At 37.6% G+C, this 18708-nt stretch overlaps 1 pseudogene; it reads left to right on the forward strand.

The window, feature by feature from the left end:
• Positions 1–9710: 9710 nt before the first annotated feature.
• LOC129025857 (actin, cytoplasmic 2-like) lies at positions 9711–10835 on the forward strand (annotated as a pseudogene).
• The last annotated feature ends 7873 nt before the right edge of the window (positions 10836–18708 follow it).

An 18708-nucleotide genomic window follows, 5' to 3' on the forward strand; every position in this document is an offset into this window, starting at 1 on the left:
TTTTTACACTCAAATACTTTAGTTAGGGACTGTGAGATTAAACTGGCCCAAGATGGAACTTAATTATTTATAACAACTACCATACTGTTGTGAAATGAAGTAACTGAACTCTTAATAATTTGGAAAATAGTAAAATCATATCATTTAAAAGTTGCTAACAGAAACATATATTCTTAAACATTTCTTACAGCATGAAAGACAGAATGGCTTTCATGATAATGATGCAAGCAGTGTCAAATAAAATCTTACAAAACTGTCTGGACAGGATGGCTCCATGACTGTAGTCCCAACTCTTTGGGAGGCTGAGGGAGGTGGATGACTTCATTGCAAGAGTTTGAGATGAGCCTGGCCAACATGGTGAAACCCCTACTCTACTAAAAATAAGAACATTATTTAGGCATTAGGGTGCATGCCTTTAACCCCAGTTACTCAGGAAGCTGAGACAAGAGAATCCCTTGAACCTGGAAGAGGCTGCAGGGATCCAAGATTGCACCACTTCCCTCTGGCCTGGGTGAGAAAGTGAGACTACATCTCGAGAAAAACCTCTCTGAACATTAAAAAGCAAGGTAGATTTAACCAAGTTTCTATTTTAAGCTGTCATTAAAGTTAATTGAGTTAAAAGTGAAGATCTATAAGGAAGAGAAAACAACATCAGACTTGATTTTTGGAGCTCTGGAATCTAATAACATAACTCAGGGGTGTGTTTAATGAAGAAAGACCTGACCTCTAAGTTTGGGCAAGACAATATGTGGCATTTTAACTGACCATCATCACCAACTCCTTGGCTTCATGACAACTGTGAGGAAGATTAGATTCTAGATGCAGATTTTGATGCATGTGTGGAAATACGGAGCTTATCTCAAATAATTGTGGTTGTGTGATTTAAAATGTCTGAGGATCCCTTGGAGAATATTAGCTCAGAAGCTTTTCTTTAGCCCACCTCAGAGCTTTCTTGGGGGCATAAGTTGACTCCCAGGAGACATTTGTGGAAAGGAAATATACTAGTTGGGGCCACTAGTAGCAAGGAATAAGAGTCAAGTCAAGCAGTACACAAACAAAACGCCTAGAAATAAGAGTCTGGTAAAGAAAATTGATGAGGAAAATCACCTTTGAAAAATTCTCACAGTTTATTGCTGTTTAAATTGGATTTGGTTTTAAATAGTCACATCACTTGCCCTGTGGCCCACATTGGAATCCTGTGGCATGATCATGGCCTTCTGCAGTGGCAACTTCCTTGGGTTCAAATGATCTTGCCAACTTAGCCTCCTGAGCATCTCACCTCTCTGGACTCCACCAATCCTTCCCCCTCAGCATTTCACAGTACAGGCATGGGCCTCCAAAACTAGCTTATTTTTGTATTCTTTTATACAGAAGAGATCTTGTCATGATGTCAAGGCTGGTCTCATAATTCTGGGCTCAAGTGATTTGTTCTCCTAAGCCTTCTAAATTGGTGGGATTACAGATATGAACCACCGCACCCAGACTCCTACTGGTATATTTAGAAGGATAGAAGTATGCCCATTTTTGGATGCATGCATGGAGAAGACCCCAAAACTTTTAACTTTTTCCTGACTTTGTACTAAACACTAGAGTTCCTGAAAGAGTCCATATGCAAATTCTGGACAGTTTTTCTTCTCTTTCTTTTCCTCTTTTTCTTTTCCTTCCTTGGATTTTTTTTTTTTAATGTGTCAAGGAAAGGATATGAACAAAAATATGAGAGAAAACAGGTTAAGTGGCCATACATGACAAAGAACACAGACTACAAAACTAGCTTTAAAGAGTTTTAAACAAGTACACAACCCACAAACTAAGCAATTGTGGAGGTCAAGAATTTTTTATCTAAATATGCTGAATAATATCCAAAGTGTTCAAAGTTCAACAATAAAATAAAAGCCATTCAAAGATAAATGCAAAAAAGCACATTCAAAGAAAACATGATTAAAAGAAACTATTTCAGAAAGCCCAGGCATGGTACTAACTAGGGAAATCTTTCAATTCTCTTCATTTTAATGTTCTCAAAGACCTAAGGGAACCCAGTAGAACAGTGATTCAAAATTGAAAATACCAATAAATACACATACATTATTTAAAAAATGAAATCAATAATCTGTAACTAGAAAGATTGAATTGCTTGTGTGAGCATGCAAAAAGCACAATGAGGCAACTTGAAGATAGATTGTTTGATATTATTCAGTGTATGAAACAAAAAGAGAAGCAAGAATAATGAACAAAACTAAGGTTGCCATGGGATTCCATCAAGAATATCAACATATTCATAATGGGAGTTCCACTGATAAAAGAGAAATATGAGGTGAAGGAAAAGAATATTTGAATAAACAGTGGCTGAAACTTCACAAATGTGTTGATAGATGGAAATCTACTCATCCAAGTATCTCCAAAGAAAAAAAAAAATTCTCCAGGAAGAATAAACTCAAGGACATCCACACTGAAACACATGCACTGAAATTGACAGAAGACAAATAAATAGAGAACTTTAAGGAAATGTCACTGTGATGAGATCTTCAAAGTGCTGAAATAAACAAAATTAAGTCAATCATAAACTCAATATCTGTCCAAACCAAAATTTAAATTTATGAGCAAGTAAGGCATTGCCAAGCAAACAGAATTAAAGAGAGTACATTACTACTAGATCAGCCTTACCAAACATGATAAAAACACATAAGGAGTGAAAGTAAACCCGTACCTCATGTGCAAATCAAGAAATGAAATAAAGAATATCAATAAAGTAATTACACCAGGAAATAGAAAAGCCAATATTATTGTATATGGGGTTTCTGTAACTGTATTTTTCTACTGGATTTAAATGACAAGAGGAAAGGCACAGTATCTCACAACTGTAATCCCAACCAAAGATGAGGATTTCCTTGAGCCCAGGAGATTGAGACCAGTCAAGGCAAAAAAAGTGACCCTGTCTCTACAGAAAATCAACAATATTAGCCAGCTGTGGTGGCATACACTTCTGTCACAGGTACATTAGGGGCTGAGGTGGAAGGATCCCTTGAGCCCAGGAGCTCAAGGCTGTAGTGAACCGTGTTTAGCCTATGTGACTGAAACCCTGTCTCAATGAAGTAAAATAAAATTCAATAATAAAATGAAGAAATGACAAAGAATAAAACAATAATTACATATCTGTGTTGTTACTACATATTGTATGACAAACAATTTTTGACAAAAAAAGTAGAAAGGTAGGGAGAGCAATATAGGAAAATGATTTGTGTATGTCAATACTCAGTTATTGTAATTCACACTGTATTATTATAAATTTCAGATATTAATTATAGTGCCATTAATGGCCAATAGGAAAATAACTGTTCAATATACTGAAGAGAAATGAAGGAGTCAGAATTGTACCCCAGAAAAACAAATGTAAATATGAGCAGTTTTGGAGGAATGAAATATAACAACAACAAAACTTGTAGAAAAAAGGACAAAAATAGGAAATTAAATTCTTGTCAGCAATTAATTTCAGTCCAAATAAACTCCAGTTAAATGTCAAAGACTGGCAGAATAACTTTTTAAATGTTTTAAAAGTGAGGGAAAAAATAACTCAAACTGTAACCAAAATAGAGGTGGAATTACTAGATAAATATCAAAATTGTTTAACTAATCAAGAAGATATATCACTTACATATATACCTAATAACAGATCCTCAGAATATGTGAAACAAAAACAAATAGATTTGTGGAGATAGACAGTTCTGCAATAATAATAATAGTTGGAGATTTCAACAGCTCACTTTCAATAATGAGTGAAGTGACCACATCCAAGTTCAATAAGAAAAAAAAAGGTCTTGAAAAGCAGTATAAACTAAATAAGTCTCTCAGACATATACAAAACAGTCCACAAGCTGACTACACATTCTTCTAAACTGCTTATGTGTTATTCTCTGAGCTATCTTCAGAATAGACTTTATGGTAGTCCACAAAGCAAGTGTAATTATATCTAATATTATTGAAATCACACATAATGCTTTCTCCAACCACAATGGAATAAAACTAGAGACCCATTTTCTTTTTTTTTTTCTTTATTTCCTTTTTTCTTTCTTTCTTTACAAAATAAATAAATAAGTTGGAGTTTCACTCTGTCACCCAGGCTGGAATTCAGTGGTGTGATCTCGACTCACCAAAACCTTTCATGTTCAAGCAATTCTCCTGCCTCATACTCCCGAGTAGCTGGGACTACAGGCACACACCACCATGCTAGGCTAATTTTTGCAGTTTTAGTGGAGAGGGAGTTTCACTGTATTGAGGAGGCTAGTGTCAAACTCCTGACCTCAGGTGATAAACCCACTTCAGCCTGTCAAAGTGCTGGGATTGTAAGCATGACCACCACGCCTGACTGAGTCTCATTTTCTAAAAACTGAAAAAATACATATTGTTTGGAAACTAATAAACACACTCTTCAACAACCTATGGTCAACTGAAGAATCTGCAAGGAATTAAATAATTTTCACAAATAAAAGGAAAATTAAAACATACTAAAGCTTTTGAAATGCACTAAATCAATTTTGAGAAATATATATGTGTAAACATATAGATAAAAAAGAAGAAATGTAAAATTTATAACATAAATGTATACAAAAAGAAGCAGAAAAAGTTTAAACTAGAGTAGAGTACTTTTATAAAAAATATGGCATAGTAAAGGAAGCTGCCATCAATTGCCTCCAAGCCTAACCCCCAAAGAACACCCACAGAAAAGCTGAGTATACAGTGCTGAGATTATCACCATCAATAAAGCAGATATCAAAATTGAGAATGAGGCTGCTCCTAGGGTGACAGAGAAGTGAAGAAACCAGGCAAAGTGTAAAAAATTTGACCTTTTATATTCATGACACTTGTCCCCTATTCTGCTGACAACCAAGTGTGAAAAAAAAGAAAAAAGTTTGGTAGGCAAGATGGCCGAATAAGGAAAGATTCCGCTCTACATCTCCCAGCATGAGTGACACAGAAGAAGGGTGATTTCTGCATTTCGATATGAGTTACCGGGTTCATCTCACTAGGGAGTGCCAGACAGTGGGTGCAAGGCAGTGGGTGCAGCCCACTGTGCACGAGCCAAGGCAAGGCAAGGCATTGCCTTACTCAGGAAGTGCAAGGGGTCAGGGAGTTCCCTTTCCTTGTCAAAGAAAGGGGTGACAGCTGGCACCTGGAAAATCGGTTCACTCCCACCCTAATATTGCGCTTTTCTGATGGGCTTAAAAAACAGTGCACCAGGAGATTATATCCCACACCTTGCTCAGAGGGTCCTATGCCCATGGAGTCTCCCTGATTGCTAGCACAGCAGTCTGAGATCAAACTGCAAGGTGGCAGCGAAGCTAGGGAAGGGTCGCACGCCATTGCCCAGGCTGGCTAAGGTAAAGAAAGCAGTCAGGAAGCTCGAACAGGGTGGAGTTCAACACAGCTCAAGGAGACCTGCCTGCCTCTCTAGGCTCCACCTCTGGGGGCATGGCACAGACAAACAAAAATACAGCAGTAACCTCTGCAGACTTAAATGTCCCTGTCTGACAGCTTTGAAGAGAGCAGTGGTTCTCCCTGCACGCAGCTGGAGATCTGAGAATGGGCAGACTGTCTCCTCAAGTGAGTCCCTGACCTCTAACCCCAAGCAGTCTAACAGGGAGGCACCCCCCAGTAGGGGCAGACTGACACCTCACATGGCCAAGTACTCCTCTGAGACAAAACTTCTAGAGGAACAATCAGACAGCAGCATTTGCAGTTCACCAATATCTGCTGTTATCATCCTGATACTAAAGCTGAGCAGAGACACAACCAAAAAAGAGAATTTTAGACCAATAACCTTGATGAATATTGATACAAAAATCCTCAATAAAATACTGGCAAACCAAATCCAGCAGCACATCAAAAAGCTTATCCACCATGATCAAGTGGGCTTCATCTCCGGGATGCAAGGCTTGTTCAGTATATGCAAATCAATAAATGTAATCAAGCATATAAACAGAATAAAAGGCAAAAACCACATGATTATCTAAATAGATGCAGAAAAGGCCTTTGACAAAATTCAACAACACTTCATGCTGAAAACTCTCAGTAAATTAGGTATTGATGGGACGTATCTGAAAATAATAAGAGCCATCTATGACAAACCCACAGCCAATATCATACTGAATGGGCAAACATGGAAAGCATTCCTTTTGAAAACTGGCACAAGACAGGGAAGCCCAATCTCACCACTCCTATTCAACACAGTGTTGGAAGTTCTGGTCAGGGCAATTAGGCAGGAGAAGGAAATAAAGAGTATTCAATTAGGAAAAAAAGGAAGTCAAATTGTCCCTTTTTGCAGATGACATGATTGTATATCTACAAAACCCCATTGTCTCAGCCCAAAATCTCCTCAAGCTGATAAGCAATTTCAGCAAAGTCTCAGGATACAAAATCAATGTATAAAAATCACAAGCATTCTCATACACCAATAACAAACAGAGAGCCAAATCATCAGTGAACTCCCTTTCACAATTACTTCAAAGAGAATAAAATACCTAGGAATCCAACTTACAGGGGACGTGAAGGACCTCTTCAAGGAGAACTACAAACCACTGCTCAATAAAATAAAAGAGGATACAAACAAATGGAAGAATATCCCATACTCATGGGTAGGAAGAGTCAATATCATGAAAATGGCCACACTGCCCAAGATAATTTATTGATTTGATGCCATCTCCATCAAACTACCAATGACTTTCTTCACAGAATTGGAAAAATCTACTTTAAGGTTCTTGTGGAATCAAAAAAGAGCCCGAATCACCAAGTCAATCCTAAGCCAAAAGAACAAAGCTGGAGGCATCATGCTACCTGACTTCAAACTATACTACAAGGCTACAGTAACCAAAACAGCATGGTACTGGTACCAAAACAGAGATATACATCAATGGAACAAAACAGAGCCCTCAGAAATAATGCCACATATCTACAACTATCTGATTTTTGACAAACCTGAGAAAAACAAGCAATGGGGAAAGGATTCCCTATTTAATAAATGGTGCTGGGAAAACTGGCTAGCCATATGTAGAAAGCTGAAACTGGATCCGTTCCTTACACCTTATACAAAAATTAATTCAAGATGGACTAAAGACTTAAACGTTAGACCTAAAATCATAAAAACTCTAGAGAAAAACCCAGGCATTACCATTCAGGACATAGGCATGGATAAGGACTTCATATCTAAAACACCAAAAGCAATGGCAACAAAAGCCAAAATTGACAAATGGGATCTAATTAAACTAAAGAGCTTCTGCACAGCAAAAGAAACTACCCTCAGAGTGAACAGGCAACCTACAAAATGGGAGAAAGTTTTTGCAACCTACTCATCTGACAAAGGGCTAATATCCAGAATCTACGAAGAACTCAGACAAATTTACAAGAAAAAAACAAACAACCCCATCAAAAAGTGGGTGAAGGACATGAACAGACACTTCTCAAAAGAAGACATTTATGCAGCCAAAAAACACATGAAAAAATGCTCATCACCACTGGCCATCAAAGAAATGCAAATCAAAACCACAATGAGATACCATCTCACACCAGTTAGAATGGTGATCATTAAAATGTCAGGAAACAACAGGTGCTGGAGAGGATGTGGAGAAATAGGAACACTTTTACACTGTTGGTGGGCAGCTATAAAGACACATGCACACATGAATGTTTATTGCAGCACTTTTCACAATAGCAAATAATTGGAACCAACCCAATTGTCCAACAATGATAGACTGGATTAAGAAAATGTGGCACATATACACCATGGAATACTATGCAGCCATAAAAAATGATGAGTTCATGTCCTTTGTAGGGACATGGATGAAATTGGAAATCATTATTCTCAGCAAACTATAGCAAGGACAAAAAACCAAACACCACATGTTCTCACTCATAGGTGGGAATTGAACAATGAGAACACATGGACACAGGAAGGGGAACATCACACTCTGGGGACAGTTGTGGGGTGGAGGGAGTGGGGAGGGATAGCATTAGGAGATATACCTATTGCTAAATGACGAGTTAATGTGTGCAGCACACCAGCATGGCACATGTATACATACGTAACTAACCTGCATGTTGTGCACATGTACCCTAAAACTTAAAGTATAATAAAATAAAATAAAAAAAAAAATAAAATAAAATAAAATACTCATCTGTATTCACATTAAAAAAAGAAAAAAGAAAAAAAAAAAAACTCCTCCGAATCTTAGTTACTACACAGAACAAAATAAAGTTGAAGTGGATGGACAGATTCCCCATCACTGTGGATTCCCTGGCAGGAGACTTATTCTTGTCTTCACCCAAGGAAGCCCTGTGAGTGCTGAAAAGAGAAAAAAAAAAAAAAAAAAAAAAAAACCTGAGGACAACCAGGCATGAAGTAGAAAGGCAGGACTACCATCTCCAGCCTGGATATCTCAGTCACAGGAGATGTCAACCCTGAGTGCCTGTACAGCATTACCATAAGGAAGGAGGTATAGTGCATAATTTCCTTGATCACAAACCTATAGAGAGCCTTCCCACACTCTTAGGATATCCCTTTCAAAATCTCTCAGATAGGAGACTGGCAGTGTTTCAAAGTTTGTTAGAGCCGTGATAAACCTGGGCTTAAGGCATCATCTACTGCCAAAACAGAGGCACTGACCTAGCCAAAATCAAGCAAACAATACCCCACAATACTTATGTCTTAAAGAAAGCTCAAAATGCAAAATAAGACAGAGAAAACAATAAAGTAAATAACTACTCCTTCAATAAAGAGATATAGATGTACAACTACAAGAAATAATACCAAACAGGAAATTATAACCTCCCTAAATGGACAAAACATAAACCATTGACCAATGCCAATTAATGAGATGGCTATCAGTGTTTATTGGATCAAGAATTCAAGGTATCAGTTTTCAGGAAACTCAGATCTCTAAAACAACACAGAAAAGGAACTGATACACTTCTGAAAGAAATTTTTAGAAATGGACTGAAATTATTTAAAAATAAAAAAAGTCCCAGAACTGAGAAATATACGGGTTGAAGTTTAAAATTCAGAAAGCTTTCAACAGCAGAATAGATCAAACAGAATAAAGAATCAGTGAGCTGTAAAATGAGTTATTAGGGCCAGGTGTGCAGGCTCAGGCCTGTAATCACAGCACTTTGGGAGGCTGAAATGCGTTGATCACTTGAGGTTAGCAGTTCAAGACCAGTCTGGACATCATGGTGAAACCTTGATTTTTCAGGGAGTCAATGTGGTGTCATTGAACTCCAGCCTGGGCAACACAGAGAGGCTTTGTCTAAAAAAAAAAAAAAGAAAAAAAAAGAAAAAGAAAAAAGAAAAGAAAAGTAAATTAACAGAGGTTATTAAGAAATTCACAAAGAGCAAAACAGAAAAACAATCAAAAAGAATGAAGAACATTTACCAGATATACAGAATTACCTTAAATAAGAAAATCTAAGATTTAGCAATATTCATGAAAGAGTTCAGCAAAAGGAAGTTATATACAGCATATTCAAATGAATAATAACAACTTTCAAAAATTTGAGATAAATATAAATATATAGGTTCAGAAAGATCGGAAACTACAAAAAAGATTAACACTGCATAAAACTATCCCACAACAAACAAGAATCAAACTCTTGCTCCCAGTCACCACTGCCAGCTCCCTCACCTTGTTCTTCTGTGGCTCCACTATCCCAGTCCTCCGCCCATCACAATAGAAGAAGTGATCGCCATGCTGGTCATTGACAATGGCTCTGGCATGTGCAAAACTGGCTTTGCTAGGGACAGCATTCCCCGAGCCATGTTTCCCTCCATTGTGGGTTGCCCCTGACACCAGAGCGTGATGGTGGACATGGGCCAGAAGGACTCCTAAGTGGGCAAGGAAGCCCAGAGGAAACGCAGCATCCTGACCCTGAAGTACTCCATCAAGCATGACATCGTCACCAACTGGGACAACATGGAGAAGATCTGGCACCACTTCTACAATGAGCTGCATGGGGCCCCAGAGGAGCAGCCAGTGCTGCTAACCAAGGAACCCCTGAATCCCAAGGCGAACAGAGAGAAGATGACTCAGATTATGTTTCAGACCTTCAACACCCCAGCCATGTATGCGGCCATCCGAGATGAGCTGTCCCTCTATGACTTTGGGTGTATCACTGGCATTTTCATGGACTCTGGACACAGGGTCACCAACACGGTGCCCTTCTGGGAGATCTAATCCCTTCCTCATGCCATCCTGCATCTGGATCTGGTTGGCTGGGACTTGACTGAGAACTTCATGAAGATCCTCAACAAGCTAGGCTACAGCTTCACCACCACACCCAAGTGGGAAATCATGCACGACATCAAGGAGAAGCTATGCTAGATCTCCCTGAACTTCAAGCAGGAGATGGCCACTGCCACATTCTCCTCTTCTCTGGAGAAAAGCTATGAACTGCTCAATGGTCAGGTCATCACCATTGACAACGAGTGGTTCCAGTGTCCAGAGGTGCCATTCCAGCCTTCCTTTCTGGGCATGGAATCTTGCAACATCTGCGAGACCACCTTCAACTCCATCATGAAGTGTGACGTGGACCTCTGCAAAGACCTGTATGCCAACATGGTACTATCTGGCAGCACCACCGTGTACCCAGGCATTGCTGACAGAATGCAGAAGGAGATCACTGCCCTGGTGCCCAGCAATATGAGGATTAAGATCATTGCACCACCAGAGCACAAGTACTCAGTTTGGATTGGTGGCTCCATCGTGGCCTCACTGTCTACCTTCCAGCAGATGTGGATTAGCAAGCAGGAGTATGATGAGTTGGGACCCTCCATCATCCACCACAAATGCTTCTAAATGGACTGAGCAGATGTGTAGCATTTGCTGCATAGGTTAATACAGAAGAAGTATAAATTTGCCCTTGGCAAATGCATACACCTCATGCTAGCCTCATGAAACTGGAATAAGCCTTTGAGAAGAAATTGTCTTTGAAGCTTGTATCTGATATCATCAGCACTGGATCATAGAACTTGTTGCTGATTTTGACCTTGTATTCAAGTTAGTTGTTCCCCTTGGTATTTGTTTAATACTGTGTACATATCTTTGAGCTCAAACTTTAGTGCACGTGGCTTGGTCACTTCATGACTGAGGTAAGAACGTGCTTGTGGAAGACAAGCCTGTGGCTTGGTGAGTCTGCATGGCCAGCAGTCTCTGATCTGTGCAGGGTATTAATGTATCAGGGCTGAGTGTTCTGGGATTTCTCTAGCGGCTAGCAAGGACTCCTGACTTAGTTGCTTCTGTCCTGCCTCTCTGTCACGGTTGAAAAGCCCAAGCCATAGGACCCAGTTTCCTTTCTTAGCTGATGTTTTTTGCCAGAACACCGTGGGCTGTCACTTGCCTTGAGTTGAAAGCAGTTTGCATTTACACCTGTAAATGTATTCATCCTTTTAATTTATGTAAGTTTTTTTGTATGATATTCTAGATTCTTTAAAGACATGATAACAACTTTTTGTTTCTACTGTTATATGAGAACGTTAGGACTCAGCAACACATCACTGTGTAAGAAAAAATAAAAGTGCTGCCAAAAAAAGAATCAAACTCTCAAAGGTTGAGAAATAAAGAAAATTCTAAAAGCACTAAGGGAAAATAAACAAAAAAAGGAGGAGCTTGAAATCATTCAGCAAAAGACTTGTCACCAATAGGATTTTAAGGAAGACACTGTATTAAAAGACATAAATTGTGACATCAAAAACATAATTGGAACAGAGGGTAAATGTCTATAGTTTTTATATGACAAAAGTTGTCAGCTGAAGCTAGTTGATAATTAAGTATAAGATGTTTTCTCTGAGCCTTTGAAGACCATCAAAAACTACAGCAGCAACACTAATGATAAAAACAAAGCAATCAAAGCTTATCACTACTGAAATTATTTAAATGTTAAACATTTAAAAGCAGACATGGGAGGAAGAAAGGAAAAAATGATGTATGACTCAATCAGAAACAACTAACAAGATAACAGTAGTAAGAACTTACTTATCAATAATTATCTTGAATGTAAATGAATTAAATTATGCAATTAAAAGTTGTGGAGTGACCAAATGGATTTTAAAAATGGAATTCAACAACATGTTACCTATGAGACCCACTTAATCTTTAAGGACAAACATGGGCTGAAAGTGAAGGAATTGAAGAAGATACTGCTATGCAAATGGTAATAAAAAATTTGGAGTGGCTATACTCCTATCTATAAAAGAGATTTCAATTCAAAACCTGTCATAAGACCAAGAAGGTCATCATTTAATAATAAAGCAACCAATTCATCAAAAGGTTATAACAGTTATATATATAAATCTGCACTCAACATTGGAGCACCTAAATATTTAAAGCAAATATAAATAGAAATGAAGAGAAAAATGGCAATAAAATAGTTGTAGGAAATTTCAGTACCTCAATTAAAACAAGGAACAGACAAACTCGGCAGAAAATTAATAAGAAAATGCCAGACTTGAATTGTAGTTTTAGCTAAATGAACCCACAGACATATACAGAACTTTTCATCGTGTAGAAGCCGAATATATATTTTGCTGTAACACGCCTGGAGGATTCTGTAAGATAGACCATATGCAAGGCCATAAAACAAGTCTTAACAAAGCAAAATGGCTAAAAATATAGTGAGTATTTTTTCAGACCGTCATGGTAGCAAACCAAAAATCAGTAAGAAGAGAAATCTTAAAAAAAAAAAGTCGCAAATAATGAACAATTTTTTTTTTTTTTTGAGACAGAGTCTCGCTTTGTTGCCCAGGATGCAGTGCAGTGGCACAATCTAGGCTCATCGCAAGCTCTGCCTCCCAGGTTCACGCCATAGTCCTTCTCCAGTCTCCCAAGTAGCTAGCACAAAAGGCACCTGCCACCACGCCCAGCTAATTTTTCATATTTTTAGTAGAGATGGAATTTCACCATGTTAGTCAGGGTGGTCGCGATCTCCTGACCTCATGATCTGCCCAACTCGGCCTCCCAAAGTGCTGAGATTACAGGCATGACCCACCACCCCCCAGCCTACATGGCATTTTTAAAACATTGTCCTGAATAATGAATTGATGAAATGAAAAATGAAAAGAAAAATTCATAAATATCTTGAGGCAAATAATAGTGGAAACTCAACATACCTATACCTATGGTGTGCAGTGAAGCAGAATTATGATGGAAAATTACAACAATAAATGCATACATTAAAAAAAAACATACCAAATAAGCAACATCTCATTGTATCTAAGAAACTAGAAGGAAAAACATCTAAATTCAAAATTAGCACAATTAATAAAATAATAATAAAAACAGAAACAAATCAAATAGGGAACATAAACATCTGATGAGAAAAAAATAAAGGCAGCCAAATTATAAAGAAATAAGTAAAGTTGTCTCTCTTTGCAGATGACAAGCTCCTATATGTAAAGACAGTTCAAATATTCTATTTAAGAAACTGTTAGAACCAATGAACGAATTTGGTAACGTCATTGTACAAATAATTACCTAACTGAAAAAGAATTCAAGACACTCATCTGACTTATAAGCATATCAAAGAAATTAAATACTTAAAAAAAGGTAAACAGAAAGTAAAAGATCTCTCCATTGAAAACTATGAGACATTGTTAAAAGCAATTTAAGAAGACAAAAATAAATGGAAAGATTGTCTATGCTTATGGATTGGGAGAGTTAATATTGTTAAAATATTTATAGCATCAAAAGCAATACACAGATTCAATGCGATCCAACAAAATTTCAATGGCATTCTTCACAGAAATAGAAAACAAAATATAAAACTTGTATAGCTATATAGAGAGCCATAAATTGTGAAAACAATTCTTGAGAAACAAAAAAGAAGTAGGAAGAATCACATGACCTTATTTGAAATTGGCATGAACACAGAATCATGACCAAAGGAACAGAACAGAACATCCAAGCATATGTAGTCAATTAGTTTTTGAAATCTACAGCAAAATCATAAAATGAGAAGAGGGATCATGTTTGCTATGAGTAGTGCTGGGAAAACTAGATTTCCACATGCAAAAGGAAAAAATTGGATCCACATTTTACATCACACACAAAAATCAAATGAAGATGAGTTGAAAAATCCTAAATGTAAGACTGCAACCTCTAAAACACCTAGAAGAGAACACAGAAAAAAGCTCATGAACGATGGCCTTGATAATAATTATTCTGAATACCATATTAAAAACTCAGTCCACATAAACAAAAACAAATAAGCAAGACTACATCAAATGAAAAAGGAATCAATCGACCAAATACAATAGCCTAAATATTGGGGAAAATATTTTCAAGCTATATATCTGATGATGGGTTAAGATCTAAAGTTTATGAAAAAATTGTATGTGGGAAAGAAAGTTTCTGGGGTGCCAGTTGATTTGATCTCCCCTGTGTGAGACACCCATGGGGAGCCATGGGTGGCTTCTGAGGAGAAAAATCTCCTTACTGCCTTCATGTCTTTTTCCCTGAGAGCACAAGCGCACAGCACATTCCACTGGTTGCTCAGGGAGATAACACTCCCTTGAAGCAGTGGAGTATAATCAAACGTCTTGGCTCTTCCTGAAACCTGTTCCCACCCATTTCAGTTCTGATAAGTTAAAGATCTTAAGTAGTTTAGCCACCCGCCTTTGCTCAAGGGAATTCACAGAAATCGTCAGTACTATACATCTTACTCAATGACTGAGGAGTTCTCCTTCACTGATTAATCATTTTCCTCATTCCTTCCTCCCCCTCCCATCTACCCTAAGAACAAAGAAATTGTAAACCACTAAATTAGGTGGAGCCTGACAACTTTGGGCCCTGAGCAAGCCTCCGATGCTCAGGCCCCCTGGACCAGCATTTTAAATGCTTATTCTCTCTCTTTCTATCTCCTTTGTCTCTCCCAGACTCAAGGTACCTGCGGGGTGTTGTGAGACTGTTTTCCCCGACATTGTACAACTCAACAGTAGCAAAACAAATAAATATATTAAAAGCTGAGCAAAAGCTCAGAATTGACATTTCTCCAAGGAACATGTAAAAATGGGCAACAGGTATTTAAAAACTTTTCAACATCATTAATCATCAGAAAAAAATTAAATCAAAGATACTTTGAGACGTTACATAACTCACATCAGGATAGCTATTATTAAAAACTCAAAAGATCACAAAGATTGGCTAGGATGTATTGAAAATGAAACTCATGTACAGTGTTGTTGGTAATGTGTAGCAATTATAAAAATCGGTATGGAGGTTTCCAGAAAATTAAAAATAAAGCTACTTATGCCTCAACAACTCTTCCTTTAGACATATAACCAAAGGAAATCCCTACCTCATAGAGATATTTGCACTCTCATGTTCATTGCAGCATTATTAACAATAGCTAAATATGGAAACAACCTTATTGTCCAGTACAAAGAAATATTATTTAGCCCTAAGCAAGTATGAGATCTTGCCATTTGCCCCATCATGGAGGAGCTTGGGGGTAACTATGCTAGGTGAAATAAACCAGACACAGAAAGAGAAATATTTATAGTCACATATATGCAACAGAAGGGAGGGCGGTGCCAGGCTTTTTTTTCTTAATGAGTTCTCAAAGGCTAATAAAAAAAGATCTCCCTCCTTATCACAAGAAAGACACTAAACTCTTCAAAAAGTATCCACCCCCAAGACCTGAGCATCTCCCACTCAACCTTTCCTCCAACACTGGGGATCAAATTTCAGCATAAAGTTTGTAAAAGCAAATATCCAAACTATAGGAGTAACTATGTGAGATTAGAAATATGTTAATTTGCTCTAGTATGGTAGCCTTTGAAATAGCAATATGTATCCCATAGTATATGTCGTACACATGAAATGAACATAATAGGATGCATTTTTATTTATTTATTTATTTTTAAATTTTTATTATACTTTAATTTCTAGGGTACATGTCTACAGTGTGAAGGTTTGATACATAGGTATTCGTGTGCCATGTTGGTTTGCTGCAACCATCAACACATCATTTACATTAGGTATTTCTCCTAATGCTATCCCTCCCCCAAATCACTACCCCCCCCCCATTTCCTGACAGGCCCTGGTGTGTGATTTTCCTTGCCCTGTGTCCAGCTGATCTCATTATTCCATTCCCACCTATGAGTGAGAACATGTGGTGTTTGGTTTTATGTCCTTGTGAAAGTTTACTGAGAATGAAGGTTTCTAGCTTATCCATGTCCCTGCAAAGGACAAAAACTCATCTTTTTTAATGGCTGCTTAGTATTCAGTGGTGTATATGTGCCACATTTTCTTAATCCAGTCTATCATTGATGGACATTTGTGTTGTTTCCAAGCCTTTGCTATTGTAAATAGTGCCACAATAAACAAATGTATGCATGTTTCTTTATAGCAGCATGATTTATAATCCTTTGGTTGTATATCCAGTAATAGGATTGCGGGGTCAAATGGTAATTCTAGTTTTAGATCCTTGAGGAATCACCACACTGTCTTCCACAGTGGTTGAACTAATTTACTCCCAGCAACAGCGTAAAAGTATTCCAATTTCTCCACATCTACTCCAGCATCTGACTTTTTAATGATCGCCATTCTAAGAGGCATGAGATGGTATCTCATTTTGGTTTTCATTTGCATTTCCCTGATGACCAATGATGATGAGCATTTTTCCCTGCACCTGTTGGCTGCATAGATGTCCTCTTTTGAGAAGTGTCAGTTCTTATCCTTTGCCCACCTTTTGATGACTTTTTTTCGTATAAATTTGTTTGTGTTCTTTGTTGATTCTGGATATTAGTTCTTTGTTGGATGGGTAGATTGCCAAATTTTCTCTCATTCTGTAGGTTTCCTGTTTACTCTGATGGTAGTTTCTTTCACTGTGCAGAAGCTCTCTAGTTTCATTAGATCCTATTTGTCTATTTTCACTTTTATTGCCATTGCTTTTGGTGTTTCAGTCATGAAGTGCTTGCCCATGCCTATGTTCTGAATGGTATTGCCTAAGTTTTCTTCTAGGGTTTGTATGGTTTTAGGTTTAACATTTAAGTATTTAATCCATTTTGAATTAATTTTTATGTAAGGTGTAAGGAAGGGATCCTTCAGCTTTCTAAAAATGGCTAGCCACTTTTCCCAGCACCATTTGCTAAATAAGGAATCCTTTCCCCATTTCTTCTTTTTGTCAGATGTGTCAAAAATGAGATCATTGCAGATGTGTGGTGTTATTTCTGAGGCCTGTCTTCTGTTCCATTGGTCAATATATCTGTTTTGGTACCAGTACCATGCTGTATGGTACCAGTACCATAGCCATGTAGTATAGTTTCCAGTCAGGTAGCATGATGCCTCCAGCTTTGTTGTTTTTGCTTAGGATTGTGTTGGCAATGTGGCTTCTTTTTTGGTTCCATATAAACTTTAAAGTAGTTTTTTTTTCCAATTCTCTGAAGAAAGTCTTCGGTAGCTTGATCAGAATGGCTTTGCATGTATAAATTACTTTGGGCACTACAGCCATTTTCAAGCTATTGATTCTTCCTATCTATGATCATAGAATATTCTCCCATTTGTTTGTGCCCTTTTTTATTTTGTTAAGCAGTGTTTTGTAGTTCTCCCTGAAGACATCCCTCACATCCCTTGTCAGTTGGATTCCTAGGTATTTTACTCTCTTTGAAGCAATTTCGAATGGGAATTCACTCATGATTTGGCTCTCTGTTATTGGTGTATAGGAATGCTTGTGATTTTTGCACACTGATTTCATATCCTGAGACTTTGCTGAAGTTGCTTATCAGCTTAAGTAGATTTTGGGCTGAGACAATGGAGTTTTCTCAATATACAATCATGTCATCAGAAAACAGGGGCAATTTGACTTCCTCATTTCCTAATTGAATACTCTTTATTTCTTTCTCTTACCTGATTGCCCTGAGCAGAACTTCCAACACTATGTTGAATAGGAGTGGTGAGAGAGGGCATCTTTGTTTTGTGCTGGTTTTCAAAGGGAATTCTTCCAGTATTTGCCCACTCAGTATGATATTGGCTGTGGGTTTGTGATAAGTAGCTTTCATTATTTTGAGATACGTTCCAGAATACCTAGTTTATTGAGAGTTTTCTAGCATGAAGGACTACTGAATTTTGTCAGAGGTCTTTTTTGTATCTGTTGAGATAATCATGTGGCTTTTGCCGTTGGTTCTGTTTATGTGATAGATTACATTTATTGAATTGCATAAGTTCAACCATATTTACATTTCAGGGATGAAGATGACATGATAGTTGTGGATAAGCTTTTTGATGTGCTGCTGGATTCAGTTTACTGGTATTGCACTCAGGATTTTCACATCAATGCTCATCATGGCTATTGGTCTAAAATTAACTTTTATTGTTGTGTCTCTGCCGGGCCTTAGTATCAGGATGACAGTGACCTTATAAAATGAGTTAGGGAGGATTACTTCTTTTTTTATTGATTGGAATATTTTCAGAAGGAATGCTACCAGCTCCTCTTTGTACCTCCAGTAGAATTCAGCTGTGAATCCATCTGGTCCTGGACTTTTTTTTCTTTGAAAGGCTATTAATTATTGCCTCAATTTCAGAGTCTGTTTTTGGTCTATTCAGAGATTCAACACCTTCCTGGTTTAGTTTTTGTAGGGTGTATGTGTCCAGGAATTTATCCATTTAGTCTAGATTTGCTAGTTTATTTGCATAGAGGTGTTTATGGTTTTCTCTGATAGTAGTTTGTATGTCT

Source organism: Pongo pygmaeus, chromosome Y, assembly GCF_028885625.2.
Source record: "Pongo pygmaeus isolate AG05252 chromosome Y, NHGRI_mPonPyg2-v2.0_pri, whole genome shotgun sequence".
Taxonomy (NCBI): Eukaryota; Metazoa; Chordata; class Mammalia; order Primates; family Hominidae; genus Pongo; species Pongo pygmaeus.